This window comes from Heptranchias perlo, chromosome 32 (genome assembly GCF_035084215.1).
Source record: "Heptranchias perlo isolate sHepPer1 chromosome 32, sHepPer1.hap1, whole genome shotgun sequence".
NCBI lineage: Eukaryota > Metazoa > Chordata > Chondrichthyes > Hexanchiformes > Hexanchidae > Heptranchias > Heptranchias perlo.
Window position 1 is genome coordinate 23,864,566 of NC_090356.1, and position 26,492 is coordinate 23,891,057.

General features: G+C 44.0%; 1 protein-coding gene across 1 annotated transcript in view; it reads left to right on the top strand.

Annotated features, from left to right (window-relative positions):
* disp3 (dispatched RND transporter family member 3) overlaps positions 1-26,492 on the top strand; it is a 382,438-nt gene that overhangs the window by 161,491 nt on the left and 194,455 nt on the right. The window contains exons 2-3 of the mRNA XM_067970641.1: positions 13,268-13,394; positions 22,657-22,888. The gene's annotated coding sequence lies outside the window, so the exon portion shown is untranslated. The remainder of the gene's footprint in view (positions 1-13,267; positions 13,395-22,656; positions 22,889-26,492) is intronic.

A 26,492-nucleotide genomic window follows, 5' to 3' on the forward strand; every position in this document is an offset into this window, starting at 1 on the left:
AAAATCTTATCAATCTCAGTCTTGCAAATTTCAATTGACCCAGCATCCACAACCTTTTAGGGAAGAGAGTTCCAGATTTCCACTACCCTTTGTGTGAAAATGTGTTTCCAGATTTAACTTCTAAATGGCCTGGCTCTAATTTTAAGATTGTGCCCCCTTGTTCTAGATTCCCCTATCAGAGGAAATAGTTCTCTGTGCCTATCCTATCAACTCCCTTTATCATTTTAAGCACCTAAATCAGATCACCCCTCAATCATCTATACTCCAGGGAATACGTAGAATTTATAGCACAGAAACAGGCTATTTAGCACAACTGGTACATGGCAGTGCTTATGCTCCACACGAGCCTCCTCCCACAAGCTAAGTTTATGCAACTTGTTCTCATTTAACCCTTTAAGCCCCAATATAATTCTTGTGAATTTGCACTGGACCTCCTCCAAAGCCAATATATCCTTCCTAGGGTACAGCGCACAAAACTCCGGATGGGTCCTGACCAAGATTTTGTCAAACTAAAGCATTACTTTGTATACCAGCCCGCTTGAGATAAAGGCCAACATTGCATTCGCCCTTTTGATTACTTTTTGTACCTGTGCACTAGCTTTTAGTGATTTGTCTCTCTTGGATCCTAAATGGATTACCTGACACGTCCCCGCATTGAACTCCCTCTGCCACAGTTTTGCCCACTCACTTAATCTGTCTATGTCCCTTTGTAACTTCCTCCTCCTATCTACATAATTTGCTGTGCCTCCTAATTTAGTGTTCTCTACAAGCTGGGATATACAACTCTCTCTTCCTTCTTCAATATATATGGTGGAAAGTTGAGGCCCCAGTACAGATCCCTGGAGAACATCACTTGTCACATCCCACCTGCTAAGTGTTTCCTAAGTGTGAATTTGTTAGTCTGATCATTTACATTACCTAATACACACTAAATCACAGTCAAGTACCAGAGTAAATTTTAAAATGTTCCCAGTTTGCCCCACCCCATTTATGAATCTAACTATATCTTTTAATCTGGTTTCAGTGTAAATTAGCTGACTAACAACTAATTATTACCGAGGGGCTTGAAGATAATGCAAGAGTCCCTGTTTGTGTGGGTAACTCCTACTCAAACTGTACCGCATAGAAGGAAAATCTCCTATTAAAAACATGATAAATCATTTTGAAATAGAAATTACATTGTGAGGTACTAGCATATGAATATTTAATATGTCTGCCTCTCTCCACAGACAGAGTTAATGCCTCCACTAAAATAGCAGAGAGTAATTTCAGATGAACATGGGGACTGTTAATACATTATTATCCTACAGCATAATTTCAGGGCTAGGGTTTTCCAAAGTAAAATAATTGCTTTCCCTACCAACTTTACCTGGGATCTTATTTGTAGCACCTCCCTTTTGCTGCAGAATTTCTCCACCACACCTTTTTCCTTTTGATTAGTTTTTTTTCTTTCAGAGCAGTGTGTGGAGTGCTGCTGGTCTGGGCCTGGCCTTTCTCCCTCTGCAAGTCAGAATAACTCCTGCCTCACCAAGTGTGGGAGCCAGATGGTAGTTTGCTCACGTGCACGCCCACTAAGACCCTAATGCAGGAGCTCCAATCTGCGTGAGGGATGGCATTGCACGCTACACTGATTTTATAATTTAGAATGCAGGCGGATTGGATTTTGGGTGAAAATGCAGACTGTCCTTGCCAAATAGGGACAGTTGCCAAACATGTATACGTGCACGTGTATTTTTTCACCCTGACTGATCTTTCTCCCCACCCCCCCCTCCCTAGCCCAGGAATACTGAGGCCAATTCGAGCCCCCACATTGCTACCTAACTGAGATCTGTTAACTCAGCACAAACTGAGTATTGAACCTGCGAGTGTCCTTATCAAGCTCAGCACAACACTAGTTGATGGATTTTCCTCTGATGAAATCAAATGCTGCAGGAGAAGACTGATCCATTAGCATTATAATGTCAAAGAGGCCATCCCCTATGGACAGGCCCTGCGAATACACAGGGTCTGCTCAGACGAGGAGGAACACGATGGACACCTACAGACGCTGAAAGACGCCCTAGTAAGAACGGGATATGACACTCGACTCATCGATCGACAGTTCCGACGGGCCACAGCAAAAAATCGCATAGACCTCCTCAGGAGACTAACACGGGACGCAACCAACAGAGTACCCTTTGTCGTCCAGTACTTCCCCGGAGCGGAGAAACTACGCCATGTTCTCCGCAGCCTTCAACATGTCATCAATGAGGACAAACACCTCGCTATGGCCATCCCCACACCTCCACTACTCGCCTTTAAACAGCCACCCAACCTCAAACAGACCATCGTTCGCAGCAAATTACCTAGCTTTCAAGAGAACAGCGTCCACGACACCACACAACCCTGCCACGGTAACCTCTGCAAGACATGCCAGATCATCGACACAGATACCACCATCACACGAGAGGACACCACCCACCAGGTGCATGGTTCATACTCCTGTGACTCTGCCAACGTTGTCTACCTCATACGTTGCAGGAAAGGATGCCCCAGAGCATGGTACATTGGCGAGACCATGCAGACGCTGCGACAACGGATGAACGGACACCGCGCAACAATCGCCAAACAGGAGGGTTCCCTCCCAGTCGGGGAACACTTCAGCAGTCATGGACATTCATCCACCGACCTTCGGGTAAGCGTACTCCAAGGCGGCCTTCGAGACACACGACAACGCAAAATCGTCGAGCAGAAATTGATAGCCAAGTTCCGCACCCATGAGGACGGCCTCAACCGGGATCTTGGGTTCATGTCACGCTACACGTTGCCCCACCAGCGAACAAATGTTATCTGTTTTTAATATAATGGGTCATTTGCTGGCTTTCTCTGCCTTCCGGATGTTTCTGCCTCTCTCTGTTTTTTTTCCTGTTTGTTTTTTTGTTGAATGTGTATTCGGGGGTTCTGCAGGTGACACCTCTCTGTCTGAACACGGTGATTGCCTTGGCAACGGGCAGTTGCAGGGGCATTCTGTAAACACCATGTATTGTTCTATATGTATAAATGCATAGGCTTCGAGGAGCTCCTGAACATTTACCTGAGGAAGGAGGAAGTCTCCGAAAGCTTGTGAATTTAAAATAAAATTGCTGGACTATAACTTGGTGTTGTAAAATTGTTTACAAGCATTATAATAGACATTCTTTCAGCACCAGATCCTGTTTGCCCATCACCCCTGTCCTCACTGACCTACATTAGCTCCCAGTCCTTCAACAGCTGAAATTTAAAATTCTCATCCTTGTAACTTGTGTTTAAATCCCCCTCGCCCCCCCCCGCCATGGCCTCTCTCCTCCCTATTTCTGCAACCTCCACTAGCCCTACAATCCCCCTCCTACTCCCTGAACTCCCAGTTCCTCTGGTTCTCTACCCCTTTCACCCCACCATTGGTGGCCATGCTTTCAGCCATTATGCCCTATGTTTTGGAATTCGCTCCTAAAATGCCTCCACCTCCATCTCCTCATCTAATACTCTTCTTAAAACCCCCTTCGTTGACCAAGTTTTTGAGCACTCCTTCTTTGGCTCAGCATTTGTTTTTCCTCTGTGAAGCTCCTTGGAACATTTTTCTATGTTAAAGGCACTGTATAAAGGCAAGTTGTTATTTGTTCAACTTTTGCACTTATTAAGTGTATGTAACAATCAATTCAGGCTGTTAAAGTTGGCAGTGGTAAGCTGTTCGAGTTACTGACCATCGGAAATATGCTTTGAAATTACATCTTGTAATTGATCAGTAAATCCTGTTAAAACTTCGAGATTGCAGAGTCTAGAAAGGCATGGATTATTAGCCATCCTGGTCTCCCCATGAAATACTTTGTCCCAATAATGCTCTGCAACTCCAATTGTGGAAGAGACTTATTTATCTTCGCTCCTTTGTAGGGTCTCCACACCCTTGGTCCTGTGTTTTCTGAGATGAGACTGCTGGGTGAGATATGGGTCTTAACGGTTTTGCACTATGAACAGGTCGGACCAGCCTGCAGTGGAGCAGAATTCCTTTTACTTGTGGCTTGTTTGAGTTCATGTTGTAAGAGAGGAGGAGGATTTTGTCATTTGTCAGTTGGTGAAATTGTAATGTACCAAAGTTTGATTTGGTAAAGACAAAAAGCTGTTTGATCAGAAAGTTCAAACAGTAGAGCACTGGCCAGCTGACTAATGTTACCAAGTCTGGTCGGACGTATTCCTGGAGGTTTCATCACATGACCTCCAGCTTCTAATCGCCCCGCCCAGTCAAACAGCCGTTTTCCCCATCTCCAATATTTTTATAACTAATAAACAAAAGTGTTCAAAGAAAATGAGGAGAAAAAGCACAATTTTTTAATTGTACCAATGACTTTTCTCCCGGAGTTGCTCTCAGCACTGTCCAGGAGATTGATCTTTAATTCCTGGAGACTCCAGGACAATCCAGCAGGTTTACAACTTGGTTAGGCTGCGAGTTACTTTGTCACTGCAGACTGCACCGCTCACGGTCGTCACTGTTAACTACAGAGGGAAAAAATGCAGAAAGATGTGGTAGATCACAGAAAATAGGTCGCTGCTTAGCACAAAGCTATACATGAATGATTTAAGCTGCTTTTACATTGCTGTGTTAATTCGGATGCCTGGAGAATGGTGCCCGTAAATCAGTTCCTGGCATTTACACTGCTAAATCCGGCTACTTTATCCAGGTAGCAGACTCGCAAAGAACTGAATCTGAGAGTCTGCCACAGGGATAAGGGAGCCAGATCTAGCTGTGTAAATACAGCTTGCAGACACCAGCCTCCCAGAATCCAAACTAAAACAGCGATATAAATTCTTTTGTTCTGTCCACAGATGCTGCCTGCTGAGCATTTCCAGCGTTTTCTGCTTTTGTTAGCGATATAAAAGTGGCTTTAGATTCTATGCTCCACCACTGACGAGGCAGTGATTTTGTTCATAGCTTTCATTCCTGTTATTAAAATAATATATTTGCCCCATTTTATGGTGTCCTGTGTTGCCTGAAGACTGAATGGTTGATGGGTTCTTATAATTGGTCCGGGAGTTCATTCAAGGTCATTGTTGGAAGCCAAGGAGTCAAATAACACGAAAAGAGAATGAGTAACCACGGAAATGGAAGACTGCTACAAAAATTAAATCAAGAGGTGAAAATGAGAGGAAAATTAAATGAAGAGGTGAGAAGGGCAGACCTGAACAATGACCGATGCAAGAAGGAGAGGGACAAGTCGGGAAGATGGTGGCCAATTTGTGGCCAGCAAAGGGAGTTTGGACGTGTATCACAGCATTGCAACAACGACAACTTGCATTTATGTAACGTCTTTAATGTCATAAAACGCTCCAACGCTCCAGAGACAAGTGCGTCCACAAACCATAGAGTGTAAATCACTGTTTTAAACCCTACACATGTGGTGCTTATCCTGTTTATTTGTATGCAAACTGTTTACCCCCATTCATTTCTGTGGAATCCTGTAAGTATAAGGGGAAGCTCAGAGTGCCTTTCGTGGCCTCAGGATATCCCAAAGCATTTTACAGCCAATAAAGTACTTTATAGTCTCTGTTGTAATGCAGGAAATGCGGCAGCCAATTTGCTCACAGCAAGATCCCGCAAACAGCAATGTGATAATGGCCTGTTTTAGTGACGTTGGTTAAGGGATAAATATTGGCCAGGAAACCAGAGAGAACTCCACTGCTCTTCTCCAAAATAGTGCCATGGGATCTTTTACGCCCACCTGAGAGCGCAGACAGGGCCTCTGTTTAACGTCTCCTCCGAAAGGCGACACCTCCGACAGTGCAGCACTCCCTCAGTACTGCAGTGGCGTGTCAGGCTAGATTATGTGCTCTAGTCTCTGGAGTGGGACTTGAACCCGCAACCTTCTGACTCAGAGGCGAGAGTGTTACCAAGTGAGTCACATAGTTGGCCTGTAGGGGAAAGTTGAGCAATTGGCCTGTTTACTCCCTTGAAAAAAAAATGACAGTTTGTGGCATCCAGCACAGGTGGTAAACTCATTTATATTTGTCATTGATGTTAACTTTGTTGCCAGCGTAATGAGGGAAGACCACCACCTGAGTCGGATCTCTGTACAACTGGAAGCACTACTGCTACCCACGTTTATATTATATTCAGCTGCTTGTATGTTACTACAATGTCCTGCTAATGCTGATGCACAGATCTAGTGCAGCAACACCAAAGTAAATTTGTTGGGACTCACCCAAGGTGGTGGCTGGGAAGGCTCTTCCTGGCTGCTGGCATTAGTGAGTACAGCAAACTTGCTTTGATATTGCCACCAACTTATGAGACCTGTGTGTCCCCAGCCAATGGCACTAGCATAGACCTTAGCGCAATTTAAGGTGCCACTACATTGTAAGACGGTAGCCAATGACATTACCTTTTCTCCCTCCATTGGCTGCACTTGTTTATGTGCACAACCTAGTGTTAAGGGAATTGATGAAACTTTGAATCTGAGTTGGAATTAAGGCTTTTTGTTGCAGCAAAGTAAATGCAGGGAGCTGGTCCTGTGCATTTGTACTCTCACTTCAAAATCACCCTGCTGCTTCTCCTGATTTCCATTATCCATTAGCATGGGATAGAGGATTGGTTAAAGGACAGAAAACAGAAAGTAGGGATAAAAGGGTCATTCTCAGGTTGGCAGACTGTAACTAGTGGGGTGCTGCAAGGATCGGTGCTTGGGCCTCAGCTATTTACAATCTATATTAATGACTTAGATCAAGGGACCGAGTGTAATGTATCCAGGTTTGCTGACGATACAAAGCTAGGTGGGAAAGCAAGCTGTGAGGAGGACACAGAATCTGCAAAGGGATATAGACAAGTTAAGTGAGTGGGCAAGAAGGTGGCAGATGGAGTATAATGTGGGGAAATATGAGGTTATTCACTTTGGTATGAAGAATAGAAAAAGAGAATATTTTATAAATGGTGAGAAACTATTAAATATTGGTGTTCAGAGAGACTTGGGTGTCCTCGTACAAGAAACACAAAAAGTTTGTATGCAGGTACAGCAGGCAATTAGGAAAGCAAATGGCATGTTTGCCTTTATTGCAAGGGGGTTGGAGTACAAGAGTAAGGAAGTCTTACTACAGTTGTACAGAGCTTTAGTGAGGCCTCAGCTGGAGTACTGTGTACAGTTTTGGTCTCCTTTTCCAAGAAAGGATATACGTGCCTTGGAGGCGATGCAACAAAGGTTGACCAGATTAATTCCTGGGATGAGAGGGTTGGCCTATGAAAAATGGTTCAGTAGAATGGCCCCAAACTCTCTGGAGTTTAGAAGAATGAGAGGTGATCTCATTGAAACATATAAGATTATGAGTGGGCTTGACAGGGTAGATGCTGAGAGATTGTTTCCCCTGGCTGGAGAATCTAGAACTAGGGGGCATAGTCGCAGGATAAGGGGTCGGCCATTCAAGACCTGAGATGAGGAGGAATTTCTTCACGCAGAAGGTTGTGAATCTTTGGAATTCTCTACCCCAGAGGACTGTGGATGCTGAGTCATTGAATATATTCAAGGCTGAGATAGATAGATTTTTGGACTCTAGGGGAATCAAGGGATATGGGGATCGGGCGTGAAAGTGGAGTTGAGGTCGAAGATCAGCCATGATCTTATTGAATGATGGAGCAGGCTCGAGGGACCATATGACCTGCTCTTGCTCCTATTCCTTATGTTCTATGTTCTTCTACCTACCATCCATCTTTCATTGTACTGCCTCAAAACAAACCTTGCATGAAGAACTCCGCTTATATGGTCACCATTAGCCGTACTGAAAGAGGATGTGTTAGAAATAGACTCCAACAGGCTTCCAGAGGCTAGCACCTGGCACCAAATGTGAAGGGTACAATACACGGTCATTACTCTCCTGATACGGGAGCAAAGAAAGAATATAAAAGCTATGGCACTCTCACAACAGTCAGCACTGCCTCTGTCAGTGCCATTACAATAAGAGTATCCAATACTTCAGCAACATTTCAAAGCATTTTCACTTGTTAAGGGAGCATGAAAATCATTTGTATTTATCATGATGAAAGCCTGTTCCTTTTGAAATAGCAATTCACATTTGACACTGGCTCTACGTTGAAAATTCTCCAATATAAATTATCTACAGCAAGTGTTAATCGTCCAAGTAATGTTCCTGTGCTCACCTCTGGAGATGCTTATCCATTTAGTGTTAATCACCTCAAAATGTTCGTTTAAGAGCATATATAGTTAATTAAATATTAGACTCAAACCAAAAGTAAATATCCAGGCTTTGATCTCTTTAAGGTGTTTTCAACGATCTTATTATAGTGTCATAAATATTTAACAGCATTTTACCCTAAACAAGTGAGTTTTGTTTCTACAGAGTCTACACAGCTGAAGTTAGGTATGTGGCAGATAAGTATATAATAAATTCTGGGTAGTCAACCATGTGCTTTATAAAAGGTGCAGCCATTGACATCTCTTCAGAGATTTAAATCAAATATTTAAAGGGACTGGGAGGTACATTTATATTCTCAATTTATATTGAGAATTTTCAACATGGAGCCATTGTCAGATGTGAATTGATATTTCAAAAGGAACAGGCTTTCATCATGATAAATAAAATGATTATCATGCTCCCTTAACAAGTAAAAATGCTTTGAAATGTTGCTGCAGTATTGGAAACACTTATTTTAATGGCACTGACAGAGGCAGTGCTGACTGTTGAGAGAGTGCTTCAGCTTTTACCATTTACCTTCTTTCTCTGCTCCAGCTCCTGAGAAAACTGACTGTTAACCTGCCCAGTGATCCAATCTGGAATGAAAACAGAGGCGCCTGATAACAGTCCTAAAACTGAAGAGTGTTTTATTTTGCCGACGTGATCCAATTCTTGGTTATGAGCCCACAATTCAAAAATGGCCTCCTCAAGTCACAAGTGGCACCGTGTTTTAACAAGTTCCCAGTCTGGGAACGCCTTGATTTTTAAAACTCTCATCCTTGTTTTCAAATCCCTCCATGGCCTCGCCTCTCCCTATCTCTGTAACCTCCTCCAGCCCTGCAGCTCTCTGAGATCTCTGCGCTTCTCCAATTCTTGCCTCTTGCGCGTCCCCGATTTTCATCACTCCATCGTTGGAGGCCTTGCCTTCAGCAGCCTAGGCCCTAAGCTCTGGAATTCCCTCCGTAAACCTCTCCACCTCTCTATCCCTCTCCTCCTTTAAGACGTGACCTTTTTGGTCACCTGTCGTAATATCTCCTTATGTGGCTAGGTGTCAAATTTTGTTTGAAAATCGCTCTTGTGAAGCACCTTGGGACGTTTTATTAGTTTAAAGGCACTATCTAAATGCAAGTTGTTGTTGTTTTGACATTGTGCTGGTTCTGGCATTTCAAGTGTTTGTTTGAAGCTAGTTCAGTGTGTGTATGTAAAAAAATAAACTGCTGCTCTTCTATCCCCCTGTGTAACAAATTAGTTTTAACCAGAATTGATTGCTGATGGTCTTTGAATAGTAGCTAAATTCTGTTGACAGAAGAGAACACTGTCTCTCATAATGAATAAGAAATGACTTGCTATATGGCACCTATTCAAGTGTAAATGTAAATGAGTTTTGTTTACAGCTGAATAGATCCACTATGTAATGTACTGTCAGTGATCGGGACTGATAGTGATGAGTTATAATTTTGTCTCTGTCTTTCCTTATCCAAAAAATAAATCTTAATGAAAAGAACCTTTTTGAGGCTTCAAAGGGAACGATTGGATTCTGTTAGCAAGTCTGGCAATTCTGTCTACTGTTGAAGGGATTGACAGAGGACAGTGGAACGGGCCATTGGCGAAGTTCACCTATGAACACGATGAGCTTGTGCGACATTCCTGCCTGCTCTATTTTTATGCAGACCAGTTCGCACCTGTGTTTTAAAAAAAAAAAGGCGCTCCCAGGAATGTTGCATCAACCATGGCTCAGTGAGTAGCACTGTTTCTTCTGAGTCAGAAAGTTGTGGGTTCATATCCCACTCCAGAAACTGGAGCACATAATCCAGGCTGATACTCCAGTGCAATTCTGAGGGAGTGCTGCGCTGTCCGGAGGTGCCGTCTTTCAGATGAGATATTAAACCACGCCTCATCTGTCCCCTCAAGTGGATGTAAAAGATCCCATGGCTCTACTTTGAAGAAAAACAGGGGAGTTCTCCCTGGTCTCCTGGCCAATATTTATTCCTCAACCAACATCCCTAAAACAGATTATCTGGTCATTATCACATTGCTGTTTGTGGGACCTTGCTGTGTGCAAATTTGCTACATTACACTTGAAAAGTACTTCGTTGATTGTAAAGTGCTTTGGGATGTCCTGAGGTTGTGAAAGGTGCTATGTAAATGCAAGTCTTTTTCTTTTTAGTATGAGTGTGTTAAACATTCGTATGTGAACTTTGCTGATCAGAAGTTCTACTTTACTGTATGTTAGTTCCCTGCTTGTATTTGGGTTTGAATTCAGCCCAGGCAAAGGGGAAGGGGTGTTTCATCTCTCTGAAAATTGCTGACAGCAGAAGTGAAATGAGATGTGACAGTATCCATCCACTTCCAACGGGCACGATCAGTGACCGGGATCTGCCCTTCATCTGGTGTCAACTTATCAACCGTGCTCTGAGAAGCACTGAGGCGAAAGAATATGAGAAATACTGGGATGTGACTGAGGTGCATTATTGAAGCAATACAAACGGAACCCTGCTTGTGACATAGCAGTGCTGCGTCTCGACCTGGGAGCATTTGACGCTATCAGTGAGTGGAAAACATCCACTCAACATAATCAGTCCCAATTGCATTTGCTTAGATCCTGCTATATCACATCAATACTTGAAAATTGAAGTCTATTAGGCAACAATCGATGTATAGGGGGAGTGTGGGTGTCTCACATGTATTGGTGTACTAGTACTGTTTGTACAATGCATATTGGTGTACTGGTACTGTTTGTACAATGCGTATTGGTGTACTGGTACTGTTTGTACAATGCGTATTGGTGTACTGGTACTGTTTGTACAATGCGTATTGGTGTACTGGTACTGTTTGTACAATGCGTATTGGTGTACTGGTACTGTTTGTACAATGCGTATTGGTGTACTGGTACTGTTTGTATAATGCGTATTGGTGTACTGGTACTGTTTGTATAATGCGTATTGGTGTACTGGTACTGTTTGTATAATGCGTATTGGTGTACTGGTACTGTTTGTATAATGCGTATTGGTGCACTGGTACTGTTAGTATAATGCGTATTGGTGCACTGGTACTGTTAGTATAATGCGTATTGGTGCACTGGTACTGTTTGTATAATGCGTATTGGTGTACTGGTACTGTTTGTATCATGCGTATTGGTGCACTGGTACTGTTAGTATAATGCGTATTGGTGTACTGGTACTGTTTGTATCATGCGTATTGGTGCACTGGTACTGTTTGTATCATGCGTATTGGTGCACTGGTACTGTTAGTATAATGCGTATTGGTGCACTGGTACTGTTTGTATCATGCGTATTGGTGCACTGGTACTGTTTGTATCATGCGTATTGGTGCACTGGTACTGTTAGTATAATGCGTATTGGTGCACTGGTACTGTTAGTATAATGTGTATTGGTGTACTGGTACTGTTTGTATCATGCGTATTGGTGCACTGGTACTGTTAGTATAATGCGTATTGGTGCACTGGTACTGTTAGTATAATGCGTATTGGTGCACTGGTACTGTTAGTATAATGCGTATTGGTGCACTGGTACTGTTTGTATAATGCGTATTGGTGCACTGGTACTGTTAGTATAATGCGTATTGGTGTACTGGTACTGTTTGTATCATGCGTATTGGTGCACTGGTACTGTTAGTATAATGCGTATTGGTGTACTGGTACTGTTTGTATCATGCGTATTGGTGCACTGGTACTGTTTGTATCATGCGTATTGGTGCACTGGTACTGTTAGTATAATGCGTATTGGTGCACTGGTACTGTTAGTATAATGCGTATTGGTGCACTGGTACTGTTTGTATCATGCGTATTGGTGCACTGGTACTGTTAGTACAATGCGTATTGGTGTACTGGTACTGTTAGTATAATGCGTATTGGTGCACTGGTACTGTTAGTATAATGCGTATTGGTGTAGTGGTACTGTTTGTATCATGCGTATTGGTGCACTGGTACTGTTAGTATAATGCGTATTGGTGCACTGGTACTGTTTGTATAACTGGATAAAGCTGATGTAAATCCCTGCTGTACAAAAGTCTGGATAACCAAACTAAACTTGGGCAGCAAAGAAAACATTCCAGTGGCTGGAGTCACCTGATGCAAAGGTAGATGGTTGTGGTTGTTGGAAGCTTCTCTATTCAGCTCCAGGACATCACCACAGGAGTTCCCCAGGGCAGCGTCCTTGGCCCAACCATGTTCAGCTGCTTCATCATTGACCTTCTCTCCATCATAAGGTCAAGAGTGGGACTGTTCACTGATGATTCCATATTGTTCAGCTCCATTCACATCTCCTCCATTAATCAAGGTCTGGACAATATCCAGGCTTGGGCTGGTATGTGACATTTGCACCACATAAATGCCAGGCAGTGACCATCAAACAAGAAAAAGCCCAACTACTTCCCACTGACCTTCAATGGTACCACTATTGCCAAGTCCCCATGTTGGGAGTTAACATTGACCAGAAACTTAACTGAACCAGCCATATCAATACTGTGGCTACAAAACCAGGGCAAAGGCTGGGCACTCTGCAACGTAATGCTCACCTCCTAACCCCTCGAGTCTCTCCATCATCTACAAGGGTTAAGTCAGGAGTGTGATGGCATACTCGCCATTTACCTGAATGAGAGAAGCTACAAGGACATTTGAAGCATGATACCATCCAGGATGAAGCAGTTTGCTTGATTGGCGCCCCTGTCACTAGACTCTGTATTCACCCTCTCCATCACTGATTTACTCTGGCTACAGTGTGCATGATCCACGGTTTAAAAATGGATTGTGCAATTTAAGTCTGCTGGTGGCTATTATAACACCACCATGTTAAGTCTGTGCAATGCAATGTGACCACATTACATGTACCTTAAACATGGCATCAAATACCAACTTCACATTGGTTAAATAACCTACTCCTGTGTTGTGATTTTCCAATTATTACCTAACATAAATTTTATGCACAAGATTTGTGGCCTTATCACTGGTTAAAGTTTCATGTTCATTTTCTTACTTTTGCGATGTACTAAGTTTAAAAATTGGATTTTTCATTCTCAAAAAAAATTCTTTAATATGTAATTTTCTCTCCATTTATATTAATAGGATATTCATGTGGCGATGCATAAGCAGAGCCTTCCTGATCCTGGAACTGTACAGCAACATTACTGGCTGCGGTCCCACATTTCCTGAGGACGGGAGCTCCAAGTTAACACACTTACAAATGTTGCTGGTAAGTTTACTTTCCTTTATACTCCATTCTATCCTGAAGGTGGTGACTCGTAGCTGGGGCCCAGTTCCACAGGCGCTGGGAGCCCTCTGACACCGATTACTCGCCCAATTCCCCACGCGTGAGCCTAGACGGTGAGACCCAGTGAGCTACTTGGTCATGAGGGGCATCACAGTAGTGTCCGATCCTGCCAACCTTCCACTTTAGTGCCCTTTCCATATGAGGCCACTGGATAGCAACCAGGAGTGTTTCCCCCTCACCCTCCTTCTTCTCCTTCTCTACCCCCTACCAAGGGACACCACCCTAATTGTAATCCCCCATTGCTGAGATCAATTGGCTCAGCACAGACCAAGGATTGAAGCTGGGACACTCTTTGCCTGTATGGTTCCAATCAGTAGCTTTACCCATTTGAGTCATCTACCACTCCAGGATTCATTTCAAAGTGTGGTTGCAATGTCGCTATATTTCTAAGACATAGCCTAATTTTCTAATTATCTGTATCGTTCCTGAGATAACCAGCACCTAAAGAAATAACACCATGCTTTATTTTAAAGGGTCACTACTGTCATAGACAAGTGATTGGAACGACCTTTATTAATTTTGTTTGCTATGGCACGTCATGACGATACAGCCCGCTTCACAGAGCTAAGAAGAAATCTTAGTGAAGAGAAAGAGAGTGCGAGGAAAAAAAGTGACTGTAATCCCAATAGTGGGGGATATTATTATTCCAACTAAATATTGGGAAGGCCGAAGCCATTGTCTTCGGTCTGCGCCACAAACTTCGTTCCCTAGCCATTGACTCCATCCTTCTCCCTGGCCACTGTCTGAGGCTGTACCAGACAGTTCGCAAACTCGGCATTCTATTTGACCCTGAGATGAGCTTCCGACCACATCCGCTCCATCACCAAGACCGCCCACTTCCGCCTCCGTAACGTAGCCTGTCTCTGCCCCTGCCTCAGCTCATCTGCTGCTGAAACCCTCATCTATACCTTTGTTACCTCTAAATTTGACTATTCCAATGCTATCCTGGCCAGCCTCCCACCTTCCACCCTCCATAAACTTGAGCTCATCCAAAACTCTGCTGCCCTAATTTGCAGCAAGTCCCGTTCACCCATCACACCCGTACTCGCTGCCCTACATTGGCCCCCGGTCCGGGAACACCTCGATTTTAAAATTCTGATCCTTGTTTTCAAATCCCTCCATGGCCTCACCCCTCCCTATCTCTGTAACCTCCTCCAGCCCTACAACCCCCCCCCCCCACCCACCAAGATCTCTGCACTCTTCCAATTCGCGCCCCTGATTTTCATCGCTCCACCATTGGCGGCTGTGTCTTCAGCTGCCTAGGCTCTAAGCTCTGGAATCCCCTCCCTAAACCTCTCCGCCTCTCTACCTCTCTCACCTTTTAAGACTCTCCTTAAAATATACTTCTTTGACCAAGCTTTTGGACACCTGTCCTAATATCTCCCTATGTGGCTCAGTGTCACACTTTTGATAATCACTCTTGTGAAGAGCCTTGGGATGTTTTACTACATTAAAGGCGGAATATAAATGCAAGTTGTTGTTGTTGTTGCTGCTGGATTGGAACTTAGGTCTCGTTTGAAAGGATAGCATGCTAGCTGACTGACCCACCCAACTCCCTTCAGTTTTTTAAATTATTCGCCATTTAGACATATTCTAGCCCCAGGGCAAATGATTGTAAATACTGCAGGCACTCGACAAGGACATGTGTGAAGATCAGGAAAAAACAGGCATGCATGGAAAAACAAAATCATCTCGATAATTAAAAATAAACAGTAATCCCAAGAAAGAAATCTAAACATATTAAAGCTGCTAATAAATCGCTTCAGATGACAGCACTTAAATTGTTGCATAAAATGTTTTGGGAAATGCCTTTGAAAAATATTCACATACTGGGTCATCATTCATATGCGCTGGTGGATCCCCTGTGGCACTGCTCGGGTAGGTATAGAGGATACTCTGGGACGTTGTAGAATGTGGCACACCACGTATTACTCTGCTGCTGAAGTGTCACTGTTTATCAAGCCTATATGGTCTAGTTGCTATAAATAGGCACAACATGACACTAATTCTTCATGAGTACCTCTTGAAGTGAATTAGAGAGTAATTGTTGCTCTCGATTGATAGCTGCTTGTGAATGTCTGGCTTCTGCCCAAGTTCAGCAAAAGCAGGAGGAAATGACTGGATTTCTTTTTTTTTTAAGATTGTTTTGCATCTGTTGTTAAGACTGAATTTTGATGGCCTCAAACTTTTTAGTGTATATATATATATATATATATTAGATTGATAATGAATACAGTTAGGCTGCAATAGTGGTCTGAAGCAGTTTCAGTTAGCACTGATGGCAAGGTTGCGGTGCGGTTGTAGCTTCAGATGTTAAGTTTATAGTAGGTAGTGGTAAAATAAAGCTTGTAAAAAAAAATGCTTGTAATTATGCAAAATTTTTAAGGTGAGCATCTCAGAACATTGGGACATCTCAGTGAGGGGACATGGCCAGTTGTATAGGACACACACCAGGTAAAAAGAGTAGGACAGAAGAGCAGATTTAGGTGATAGAAGCTAGCTTGGATTTGGGTAACCATTCTGTATGGGGAAGGAAATACCAAGTGCAACACATCCTCTTTGTCTAATGTTTAATTAAAAGGTAGGTGTGAAGAAGAAGGTGAGTGAGATTGGTTCAATGTGCCACTGTACTTTTCTTCTGTTACTTTCTCTATTCAGACTCTTGCTCCCATGTAAAATGTGTCTGTGAAAATTACCCCCACAAAAAGAAAAGATTGCTAGTTAAGAGCTGTGAAGTTAACGGACAGAGAGGAGAAACTGTTCCAGACACCAACTGCCTCACAGTTCTTGAGGTCTTCCATTTCTGGATCTTTTATTCATCATATTAATCTAACAAGTAGTCCGTTAACACATACCATCCTTTGTGCTCTTTACCGCATCGTAAAACTTCTTCCTTACCTCCTCCCAGATCCTCAAGGTAGTCGACCCTGAGTTGAAACAAAAACGGAAAATGTTGGAAACAGTGAGTCAGGTAGTGTCTGTGGAGAGAACAGACAAGTTAAAGTTTCATGTGTGGACCCTTCATCAGAACTGGAAGATATTTCAGATCAACAGCATTGAAGAAGGAACACAACGAGGGGAAGGGGGGGGGGCAAACGCACACGTACACATAATGAAATAGAATGACTTGTAAAGTGCTTAAGTGGAGAGCAGGAAATGGTTAAATGGCTGGAGGGTCGGTAGTATGAAGCAATGGGAAGCATAATGAGAGAAATCAAAGAAATAAAAGACATATACAGAGAGTGTGTGAATAGCTTAGAGGTGGAGGATAAGCAGATAGAAAGGGAAGCATAAAAAGCTGGGACAGTGGAGCAAGCTCCAGCAGCCCAGGATAAGAAAAAAGCAGATCATAACTACTGCTCCCATTTTTTCAGACAGCAAGTGCTGGTAATGGTTCTGATGTAGCTACTTACAGCTCCTCTAGACCCATCTTTTGTTTCTTTACTTGTCCCATTACCACCCTCCTTGCCCTGCACCATCATCCCTTTTGTCATTTAATCACTCCTGCCCTCCACCCTATCGGAGACCTTCCCTTTTATTCTTTCCTCCCCTCCCCTTCCTTACCCCCACCCCTTTTCCTTGACTCTGTACTTGCTTAAAAACTGTTAAATCTTCAACTTCTTCCAGTTCTGACGAAAGGTCACTGACCTGAAACGTTAACTCTGTTCCTTTCTCCACAGATGTTGCCTGACTTGCTGAGTATTTCCAGCATTTTGTCTTTTTTATTTAAGAAAAAAGCAGGTTGACATCAAGGGTGCAGACCACCTTGCTAACGCGGTGTTCCGATAGAGGGTCAGAAGTATTTTGCTTTATGTTCATCCCTGAGTTGATCGAGCCAGTGATATGCTGCCAGGCCCCTTGCATCTAATGCAGCTTTATAGGGCTATGCCCGTAATCTCAAACTGTGTTGTATCAGTGTGAACAGCTGAAAATCCTGCAGCTGATGGCATAAACTGGAGAGCAGCGATTCTTGGCAGTGGCTGGGGCCAGCACACTGATCCACTGAAGTAGAAGTGGCACCGATGGAAATGCAAACACAGGATGAGACTATCTTAAAGACTGGCAGATCTCTAACCTTAAATTCATCACTCTCCTGCTGAGCAGCTACTAGAGTGGATCTCTGATATCCACTGTGTTCATCATCCTTGAGAATTCTCATGAAAGTTGTAGATCAGCAGGAGCAAGGCTCAGGTTTACAGCATATCAGAGCAAAAATTTGTTGAGAGAAACCTTTTTTTAAAAAAAAGTGAAGTGGATCTTCATAAAATAAAAAGATCAGCGTGTTATATTTTTAACTATTTTCTGCCGCCTTCCAGCTGTGGGTTATAAAGCTTCAGGTTGGGACGCCAGCATGAGTTGGGACTTGGGATGCAAGTGGACAAAGGGAGTTGTGCATTCGGGTCAGGGGACCCTACGAGAGGTGGGACTTCCATAAGAACTAAGAGCAGGAGTAGGCCGCACAGCCCCTCGAGCCTGCTCCGCCATTTAATAAGATCATGGCTGATCTTCTACCTCAGCTCCACTTCTCCCCCTCCCCCCCCCCCTCCCCCCATCCCCATATCCCTTGATTCCCTTAGTGTTCAAATATCCATTGATCTCAGCCTTGAATATACTCAATGACTGACCATTCACAGCCCTCTGGGGTAGAGAATTCCAAAGATTCACAACCCTCTGAGTGAAGAATTTTTTCCTCATCTCAGTCCTATATGGCCACCCCCTTATCTTGAAACTATAACCCCTAATTCTGGACTCTCCAGCCAGGGGAAACAGCCTCTCAGCATCAACCCTGGCAAGCCCTCTCAGAATCTTTTGTTTCAACAAAATCACCTTTCATTCTTCTAATCTCCTGAGAATAAAGGCCCATTCTACTCAATCTCTCCTCATAGGACAACCCTCTCAGCCCAGGAATCAGTCTAGTGAACCTTCATTGCACCCCCTCTAAGGCAAGTATATCCTTCCTTAGGTAAGGAGACCAAAACTGTCTCACCAGACCCCTATATAATTGCAACAAGACTTCCTTACTCTTATACTCCAAGCCCCTTGCATACCATTTGCCTTTCTAATTGCTTGCTGTACCTGCATGTTAACTTTCTGTGATGCGTATACAAGGACACCCAAATCCCTCTGACTACAACATTTCTTGGTCGCTCACCTTTTTAAAAAAAAAAAATTCTGCTTTTCTATTTTTCCTACCAAAGTGGACAGTTTCACATTTCCCCACATTATACTCCATCTGCAACCTTCTCGCCGACTCAGTTAACCTGTCTATATCCCTTTGCAGACTCTTTGCATCCTCCTCACAGCTTACTTTCCCACCTTGCTTTGTATCATCAGCAAACTTGGATACATTACACTCGGTCACCTTGTCTAAGTCATTCATATAGATTGTAAACAGCTGGGGCCCAAGCACCGATCCCTGCGGCACCCCACTAGTTATAACATGCCAACCCGAAAATGACCCATTTATTCCTATTCTCTGTTTTCTGTCTGTTAACCAATCCTCAATCCATGCTAATATATTAACCCCAATCCCATAAGCCCTAATCTTGTATAACAATCTCTTGTATGGCACCTTATTGAATGCCTTTTGAAAATCCAAATATACTACATCCACTGGTTTCCCCCTTATCTACCCTGCTAGTTACACCCTTAGAAAACTCTCATAGATTTGTCAAGCATGATTGCCCTTTCATAAAATCGTGTTGACTCTGCCTAATCATATTATGATTTTCTAAGTGCCCTGTTACTCCGTCCTTAATAATAGATTCTAGTGTTTTCCCTACTACTTATGTCAGGCTAACTGGCCTGTAGTTCCCTGTTTTCTCTCTCTCCCTCCATTCCTGAATAGTGGGGTTACATTTGCTTCCAATCCACGAGGACCGTTCTAGAATCTAGGGAATTCTGGAAGATCAAAACCAATGCAGCCACTATCTCTGCAGCCATCTCTTTTAAAACCCTAGAAAATAGGCCATCAGGTCCAAGGGATTTGTCAGCTTTTAGTCCTATTAATAGAATTTTAGAAAGTTACAGCACAGAAGGAGGCCATTTGGCCCATCATGTCTATGCCGTAATTTCTCCAGTACTTTTTCTTTACTAATCTTAATTACTTTAAGTTCCTCACTCTCATTAGACCCTTGGTTCCCCTCTATTTCAGGTATGTTTTTTGTGTCTTCTAGTGTGAATGTTGGGTGACCAGTGCGAGTTGGGGTTTGGGGCCCAGCTGATCACCGGAGTTGGATCCTCGGGTTAGGTGAGCTGGGGCTTCCAGCAGTTTTTCAATAATATTTTGGCAGCATCCTATAGATGTTTCACTTGTGTAAAAAGAACTTAATAACTGACACACATGGGATATTGGCCTGGAAATTGCGCTGAGCGGCAAACGAACCTCACCCGCCGCTCGTTAGTTATAATCTCGCCCACAAACTACTCGCGGGCTTCTGGGTGCCAACTTGCTTCAATGGGGAGTTGCAAAAATTGTAGCAGTCGTTCCCAGGCTTCTGTGAGCTGTGAAAGCGGGGAAAGGTTCTCTCTCTCTCCGCTTAACCAAGCCACGCAGTCAGAACCAGGAAATGAAAGCAGTAAATTCAAATATAAAATCGGAGAAAGCGAAATAAAGCGAGAGTAAGATAAAAGAGACAGAGATAAAAGAGACAAAGAAAAAGTGAAAAAAAAGTTTTAAAATTTAAAAAAATGTTAAATGCCCAACAACAATTGGAGGAATGAGACTCCAGATTTTTAAAAGTTAATTTTCAGTGCCAGAGAGGTTGTTTGGCAGTCATTAATACTTACCACAGTATTAAAAGTTAGTTCAGACCTGATATAATTCAGCGAGATTAGTTAGTTTCCATCTAGGCAGGAGAGCAAGCTCATGCTGGTCCATTCAATCCAGCTGGCTAGATCCCTTTACCGCGGACTTTCAGAGAAGCAGGGAATCAGGCAGAGCAATTTCCGGATTTCCACGTTTGACTGCGCACGTGCGCTCTCTGGGACTTGCTCTTCAGTTTTCCCTGAAATAACGGTGAGACCTGTTCGGCTCTCCATTATTTAACATGCAATTTCTGGACCATTGTATAATGGAGCCTAAATGAACAATTGCTGGAACATGGGTCATATCTGAACATGCTGAGAACATGATTAGATAATCTAAATACAGTGAGATCTTGATTATCTCTTAACTTCCATTATCTGCCAGGGGGTCTCCCATAATGGTAGATTTGTTGAAGTTCCACTGTTTGTGATTCTCTGGTCTTTCTACACTTTTTTTTCTGGATTTGTGATGTTCAAACTTTTTTCACAAGCCTGTTTCTTGGCAGTTAATCTTCATTCGAGTGGCTCGGACCTAGATCTTCCAATCTGTCACCAGATTTTGCGTTGCTGTGATTGGAACGGCCTCAAGTGAAGGTTTTCCATAGGGTGTAAAGCCATTCGTTCTCGACGGTAAATCTACCAAAGTTTTGTTTGTTTTGCTTTGTGCCCTCCTCTCCTGATGCCGCTGACTGGTGCGGAGTTATGATTCCACCGGTGCTGCCGTCCCTCCTGTGGACATTCTTCATGTTTGAGCCCAGACAGCGGGTGTCAACAGGCTGTTTTGTCATGGAGAGCATCACCGCTGAGCCTGATCCAACAAACACACAAACGCAGGGGCCACTCGATAGTGATCAGGAGTGAGGACCCTGGCTGATATTTTCTTTTTCTTTTTCATGTCCCTCGCACAGCGACTGTAAATGCAATTTCTGTACCTCCCCCCACTGCTGAGTACTGAGATCAACTAACTCAACGCAACTAGTTTAGCAGTGAGCGCCGTTTTCCCGCTTGTGCGGTATTGTCCCCATGCGTAGGATTTTCTAAATGCATGATTATATTCCCATATATTTTATTTACCCCATGAACCATTTGGGGAGCCCCAATTTATTCTCAAATATTGACTCAATGTTATATAATTTTCAAGCCATTAAAAGTAGAGCATAAAGAAATACCTTGGTTCAACTACTGGTCAAAAAATAAGCCCAACATTTACAACTACAAGAAAAGATTGCTGTCCTTCCTTTTCCTGACTCATCCTGAGGCACGTTTCTAATGGTCTCGGAAGCTCCTTTTAGTACCTGTTCAATCAACCATTCTTTACGTGTGATTCTAGATGGTGACCATCTGTGAGATGTTTGACTGCGGAGCAGTCACTGCAGAGCTTGGTGCTGACCTCAATTGGTATCCAGCAGAGATTACTGGACAGCAGTCCAGGAGCAGGATCTCTGTCTGATTAACGTTTTCCCTAAGTGAAGAGTGCTGATATCAGATGCACTACTTTTTGTACCTCTTAATTGTCCTCATTTTGTCAGGGTATCCCGATTTTATGAGTTAGTTTTAATCCTTCCCCATTGCCCTGACTTTGGAGAGGCATTGCTAACTTTAAAATGCTGTTCTTGTATCATTTTGCATTGGTCCTGTAAAACTTCTCTTTGGTGTGACAGGAACTGAGAGCTGAAGGAAATCTGGAGTGGGTTTCAGTTGTGTTCTATTCCCTCACACTTCACAATCAGCTGGATTAGCACCTTATATTATGATAATACATAATTTGCATCTTAAACTTAGGGAATTTCAATTTGGAATATGCTTAATTTTTTCTTAAAACACGTTTCACATGAGATGGATTTAAAATCCGAATTCAACACTAACTTCTGACTAATGTGGAGGCTACTTCGTATTAACAGGTACTGCCATCTCTCCCCCAAAATTCCTGCTTTCTTTACTCAGCACCATATAACAATGGGGACACAAAGCCATGCTGCTGCTGCTGAGCCTTTCCACCTGCTGGGGCTCCAGTTTTCAAAGAGTTCATATTGGCAAAACGACATACGGCATCACGAGCAGAAAGCACCATCATTTCAAACACAGACGCAGCTGGTGCACAGAAAGGCCATCGTACATTAGACGCTTTGATATTGTGGTACTGGCACGCTAGTCTCGCAGGCTTCCTGGCCGCTTGCGAATCAGGATCTGCTAGCAAGAAAGAAAGACTTGCATTTATATGGCGTCTTTCGTGACGTCCCAAAGCTTTACAGCCAGTGAAGTACTTTTTGAAGTGTAGTCACTGTTGTAATGTAGGAAACGTGCCAGCCAATTTGTGCACAGCAAGCTCCCACGAACAGCAATGTGATAATGACCAGATCATCTGTTTTTCTTTTAGTGATGTTGGTTGAGGGATAAATACTGACCAGGACACTGGGGAGAACTCCCCTACTCTTCTTCGAAATAGTGCCATGGGATCTTTTACCTCCACGTGAGAGGGCAGACAGGGCCTTGGTTTAACGTCTCATCCGAAAGACGGCTATTCCGACAGTGCAGCACTCCATTGTCAGCCTGAATTACGTGCTCAAGTCGTGAAGTGGGACATGAACCCAATGCTTTCTGACTCAGAGGTGAGATTGCTATCAACTGAGCTAAACTGACACTTGTATGAGTGACGGGGTCCAATTACTTTCTTAATGTAACACTGATTTTAGACCGAAAATGATTACAAAATACAGCAATGATTTTTAGGAACATTGGGCGCTAAATTGGGCCATGTAGCGCCCGTTGTTTCGGCACTACACGGCCTCTCCGACATTCAAGATGGCATCTTGGATGCGCACACACGTTTCCAGCGTGACGTGCGCTGGATGCCATCTTGGTACAGGGGTTGGCGCAGGCGCAGATAACGAATGCTGGAATCATGTAAAGAAGGGAGACAATGGCAACGCTGATTTAAAGTGATAAGTCCCAAAATGGTGTCTAACGCTCAACTCAACGCACATTCTTAACCCCGACCATCTGAACGTGTCTTAGAATTTCTGGAGGACTCCCCACCAGCGCTATTTAAAGGGACCATGCAGGATTTACAGGTCAGTGGCTGGATTATTGCTTCTGGCTGCCAAGACATTTGTAACTGTTTTTGGAGGTCTCCTAGACTTAAATACTAGGACGCAGAGACATAGCATAATATTTACAGCCAGGACATGCAGGAGTGAAGTTAGGAAATGCTTCTACACGCAAAGGGTGAGAGATGCTTGGAATGCTCTTCTGCAGATGGCAGTTGATGCTAGCTCACTTGTGAATGTTAAATCTGAGATTGATAGATTTCTGTGAACCAAGGGTATTAAGGGATATGGGGCTAAGGCAGGTATATGGAGTTTGGTCACAGGTCCACCATGATCTCATTGAATGATGGAACAGGCTCAAGGGGCTAAATACCACTGCCTCTTGATATGCGCCACCTTCTCCTGCAAGAAAGTGGGATGTGTGTCTGGGTGATGTGCCTGTCATGGTTGAATAGCTTGCCAGTGAGTGTGGCCTGTGAGTTGTGGGTGGACGGCTTGAAATAGTGGTAATGTGTAGGGGTGAGAGGAAGCACCTGGTTGGAAGAGTTGAGTACTGATGGAAAGAGTTTGTTGGTATGTGGGTGACGGAAGGTGTAGTGCATGGAGCAGTGAATGGGGCTAGTGGTGCAGTTCATATGAGACGCCACTTGACAGTTGATTTCACTCACCTTGACCACTCATGTCAAAGCATTGAACTTCTTCCTGCACTGCATCCATGTTCATGATGCTGTGCACCTGGCATTGACTTCGTCCCCCGCTGCCACCCACTGCCTTTTGGATACATGTCTAGAGGGCGTCTTGCCCCCACACCCCCCCCCCCCACTCTGCAGATATAGGATGTCCCTCCTTCTGTCCACCCCTTGCACCAACGTCTCTAGTGCATCAGCAGAGAACCTTGGTGCACGCACTCTCACAGGCCTGGTACCATCTCTGCAGATTGGAGGATGTAGGATTTAGTAGTGCGCAACCTTTATTCAATGTTTTAACATAACTCATCCATATATACACATAGGGATGGGACCTGCACCTTACGTGTGCGATGTCTGATCTCCGTTAAGATTCCGTGCAGACAGTAGACTGTTATTTTCATCAAATAACAGGTACCAGCTACCTTTAAGAGATTTCTAAGAAACATCCTCCCTTTAAGAGAGTGAAAAGAGCAAATTGCATTGATTCCACATGCAAGGCCAGGAATGGAACACTGATTGCCGGTGAGTCCTCCTGCCGGCCAAAACTTGCGTCCTGCCTATGCAGGGGTCATTGGTCATGGGGTAATAGCACATCACGCTACCTACGCCCAAAAACGGCCCTTATCCAATTTTTTTTCTCCCGTTATCTCAGTTTCAACAGTCAGTGGCCAGGTTTAAACTCAACTGAGATAACCACTGCTCTCATTTTTTCGGTCAGCTAGTGCTGGTAATGGTTCTGCTGCTGCCATTTACAGCTACTACTGATCAATCTTTTGTTTCTTCACCTGTCCCATTACCACCTTCCTTGCTTTGCACCATCATCCCTTTTGTCATTCAATCACTCGTGCCCTCTACCCTATCACAGACCTTCCCTTTTGTTCTTTCCTCCCCTCCCCTCCGTGCCCCCTTTCCCTGGCTCTGTACATGCTTAACGCCTTCCAGCTCTGACAAAAGGTCTTCGATCTGAAATGTTAACTCTGTTTATGATATTAATGACTTAGATGAAGGGACCAAGTGTAATGTATCCAAGATTGCTGATGATACAAAGCTAGGTGGGAAAGTAAGCTGTGAGGAGGACACAAAGGGCTCAATTTTGAAACGGAGCCGGGAATGGGGCAGGGGGTTATTTTGAGGTCGGGAAACCTATTAGTACGGGTTTCCCGGACGTCCATATGATTTTAATTTTTTTTTGTCGGTTTCCTGTCCGACTGACCGGCTGATTGACAGGTTGGTCTCAGTCGGACGGGAGAACAGCCAGGGAGAGGACGTCTGCAGGTAAATCTTTGTTTGCATATGGGGCGGGGAGGAAAACGGGGGATACAGGTGAGCAAGGGGCACGGATGGGCACGGGGGTCACGAGTCATGGGGGATGGGATCGGGGGTCAGTCATGGGGGATGGGATCGGGGGGTCAGTCACGGGGGTGGGATCGGGGGTTGTCGCGCGGGTCCGCGATCGGGGTGGGGGGGGGTCTGCGATCGGGATGGGGTGGGGGTCGGTGCAGGTAGGTTTGTTGGGCCTGGGGGAAGTACTCCTGCTCCTCCGGGCCCACAAACTGTGCCTTTTTAGGCACTTATCAGCAGCCTCCGGCCTTCTCGCCTCCTTTCACAAGGCATAAAACAGAGAGGCCGTGAATCCTGGCCTCCCGGGGTTGAAATCAGGAATTTGAAAGATTTTAAGACCCGACCCGCCTCCTGGGAGTGAGTTGGCTGCCAGCCCCGGTGAAAAGCGGAAATGGGTGGGTTGGGGTCGGGTCTGAAACGGTAGCAATTTTCAATGCCCTCCCGCCCCTAACCCACCTGTTTTTTTACTGTTAAAATCGAGCCGAAAGAGTCTGCAAAGGGATATAGACAGATTAAGTGAGTGAGCAAGAAGGTGGCAGATGGAGTATAATGTGGGGAAATGTGAGGTTATTCACTTTGGTAGGAAGAATAGAAAAACAGAATTTTTTTTTAAAATGGTGAGAAACTATTAAATGTTGGTGTTCAGAGGGACTTGGGTGTCCTGGTACAAGAAACACAAAAATTTAGTGTGCAGGTACAGCAGGCAATTAGGAAACCAAATGGCATGTTGGCCTTTATTGCAAGAGGGTTGGAGTACGTGAGTAAGGAAGACTTACTACAGTTTTACAGGGCTTTAGTGAGACCTCACCTGGAGTACTGCGTACAGTTTTGGTCTCCTTATCTAAGGAAGGATATACTTGCCTTGGAGGTGGTACAACAAAGGTTCACTAGATTAATTCCTGGGATGAGAGGGTTGTCCTATAGGGAGAGGGTGAGTAGAATGGGCCTATACTCTCTAGAGTTTAGAAGAATGAGAAATGATCTCATTGAAACATATAAGATTCTGAGGGGGCTTGACAGGGTAGATGCTGAGAGATTGTTTCCCCTGGCTAGAAAGTCTAGAACTAGGGGGCATAGGCGTAGGATACAGGGTCAGCCATTCAAGACTGAGATGAGGAGGAATTTCTTCACGTAGA